Source organism: Eptesicus fuscus, chromosome 21, assembly GCF_027574615.1.
Source record: "Eptesicus fuscus isolate TK198812 chromosome 21, DD_ASM_mEF_20220401, whole genome shotgun sequence".
NCBI lineage: Eukaryota > Metazoa > Chordata > Mammalia > Chiroptera > Vespertilionidae > Eptesicus > Eptesicus fuscus.
The window spans coordinates 49,598,633-49,601,943 of NC_072493.1; positions in this window are offsets into that span (position 1 = coordinate 49,598,633).

A 3,311-nucleotide genomic window follows, 5' to 3' on the forward strand; every position below is an offset into this window, starting at 1 on the left:
GGTGTCTGGATAATAAGAGATGGTGAATTTTAGGGCAGTTCCAGAACAGAGGGTGTGTTGTGGTGCTACATTCCTGGTGTCATATATGTGCACACCTGCCTGCTGTTGAGGGCTGTTACAGTGATCATTAGGAATGAGCTAGCATACATCAGGTCACCTGGGGTTGGAAAGCTCCATTAGAGGGACAAGATAGAGGGTAAGAGAGAAATAGGTTACAGAGGAGGTGAACTATAATTTGGGAAAAGAAGGTGATTAGGAAACCACCATCTGGTGATGGCATATTTATGTTATGTGTGACGTTGTGCCTCTGGGAAGAAGTTGTGTGAGGGAAGTGCGGTTCAAGAATTATGTGCAGCAGGTAGTGCACAGTGATGGCCTCAGCACCTTGGTTTTGGGGTTGGAAGGTTGAATGAAGTGTGAATCTATGGATTTTGGTGTCTTGCAGGGACAATCTGGGGACGACAAGGATATTGCATAACAAGACCAGTGTCAAATCACTCACATTCTCTTTATGGCCTACATTTGTCCCTACCCTTGTTGGTCACACCTGCGGTAACGGACAAGAGACATTGTGGCCTTTGGCCTAATGTGAGGCCCAGTTTCAGGAATAAGCTCCCTGGTCATGGGTCTTTATTGTCGGGGGAAGACACAGTGTCAGTAGGAACCATAAGGAGAGGGTTTCCTTGGTGGGACCAAGGCCTGGTACCTACTCTGATGTGGGGAGTAGAGGAAGCGGATGGATGTGGATGATGGGGAGTATGATGAACGTAAAATCCTAGGAGAGAAGCTGACCATGGACTGAACTGTCTCATTATGGCAGGATATGAACTTTGAGGACATGGCCATTGTCTTCTCTCAGGAGGAGTGGGGGCTCCTTGATGAGGCTCAGAGACTTCTGTACTGCGATGTGATGCTGGAAGCGTTTGCACTTGTCTCATCTGTAGGTAAGACCTTCTCATATGTTCTAGTGTCCTGAGGTGATGTCTGCTCTTCCTTTGTTCTCCCAATGTAGCTTTCTCTCTCTCAAAGCCAGACCAGGGGCTCTGCTCAAGCCCCACATTCTCATCCAATGTGCTGTGGCTGCCCGTTGTGACCTGTGTGGAGAGCCCTGAGCAATGGACTCAGCAAACATCCCTGAGACCCGTTGCCTCAGAAAGTGCAGTTAGTGTCTGAGAATCAGGAAACCTGCAGACAGCTTCCTGGGCCCCACGTTGCTGTTCAACTCCGTGGGAGGGCGACTGTGCACATCCATGGCTTCTGCCTGTGCCCCCTCTCGCTGAGGGTTCGTTATGACAGCGTGTGCCAGGCTGTGAGCGTCACCAACCATGGGCTGTTCTCGTAAGACCCTCCTTCAGTTGTTTGTAATGTGTCCTTCCTAAATGCTATTGCACGCTGAATTGCTCTGGGCCCGTGCTGGCTGCTCACCTCCTTGTCTTCCATCAGCACTCGGAATATTTAGGTTGTAAGTGTTTGTACAGTAGAAGGTGCCCGGAGAACCCTGGTTTGTTCACAGGGTGAATATGCCAGATGGTCTCGGAGGAAGCCTCGCCCTGCTAAGTGGCAGCTAGGAGCTAGGTGTGACATACGGGCTTTTTTTCAGGTCACACCAGGAACCTGCTCCTGTCCAACAATTTAGGTGCAGGTGCCACTGGCCACACCTCGTTTCTACCTTTGCTTTCCCATATTGGACACTTTGCTGACTTGTCATTTCATCGGTGACTTCCTGCCTGCTGGCTTCTATCACCCTTGCGGCATTTTTATGTCCCTTGTTCCGCTGAGCTGCTCCCTCTGCAGTATTCTCCAACATGTGCCTCCACATATGTTATGAGGTGTGCACACTCGCTCAAGTAGTCGTCCAACAGCAGCTACTCGTTTATTGAATTTTACTTGGAAAAGAAGTAACGAGTCTGCTGCACAGCTTGCCCGTGTCACCAGCAAACGAGCCCTGCTGAAGGCTGTTAGCAGAAGAATGTGCTGGAGATCCTGCTTCTCTTCCATGTGGTACTTGTGATATTTGAGTCATATTTCTGGTCAGGGCTTCCCGGTTTTGTAATCTTCAGTGGCCCAGAACTTCTCAGCAGCCTCTTATTAATCCTTGTTGCAGATCTTTTATTTTCAGGCAATTGCATGAAACCAATATGCCAGGTGTACCGGTTAATAATGCGGATTTTTTTCAATAGATGGAGTTACACATATGTTGCTATATATGCAATTTGATATGTATGCTATTTTGTTGTATTGACAGCAAGCTTCAAAATTTCGTATGTCAAATTTTCTGAAGGTGTTAACATCATAGATATTTTTATGCTTAAAAAATGTTGAATTTCGTGGCAAAAAAAAAAGCATTTGTGGGACGTTTTAATTCATTACTTTATTTTGAAGAAAAAGTTATCGTATACTTTGGAAAGCTTATGTTGAACAAGCTCCATGCCAAGATACTTGTGAACGCTGATTTAAATGCTTTATAAGTGATGATTTCGATGTGAAAGAGAAAGAACGTCCAGGTCAACCGAAAAGTTTGAACACCAACAATTAATTACAAGCATTATTGGATGAAGATGCATGTCAAACTCAAAAACAACTTGCAGAAAGATTAAACATTGCTCAGCAAACAATTTCCAATTGTTTACAAGAAATGGGAAAGACTTTAAAGGAAGGAAAATGGGTGCCACATCAACTGAACGAAGGACAAATGGAAAACGGAGAAGTCATCAATAAAGTGTTGCTTCAACAGCACGAAAGAAAGTCTTTTTTGCATCGAATTGTGACTGGCCATGAAAAGTGGATTTATTTTGAGAATCCCAAATGCACAAAATCATGGATTGATTCAGGTCAGCCGTCAACATCGACTGCAAGGCCGAATTGCCTGGGAAAGAAGACAATGCTCTGCGTTTGGTGGGATCAGGATGGTGTGGTGTATTATGTGCTTCCAAAACCAGGTGAAACTATTAATACTCATTACTACCGACAACAAATAATCAATTTGAACCACACTTTGATCATGAAACGACCAGAATGTTCCAGAAGACACAGCAAGTAATTTTGCTTCATGATAACGTACCATTACACACTTCAAAAGCAGTTAAAGACACGTTAAAAGATCTTGCCTGGGAAGTATTAACCCACCCGCTATATTCACCAGACCTTGCTCCTTCAGATGACCACTTGTTCCGATCGATGGCACACACACTTTGATACCATAGACGGCAAACATACTCTGAGCAGCACTTCAAAACATATGAAGAATTGGAAAATGGGCTCAGTGGTAAGCATCAGCCCACTCCCCTGAAGGGTGGTGAATTAGTTTCCAG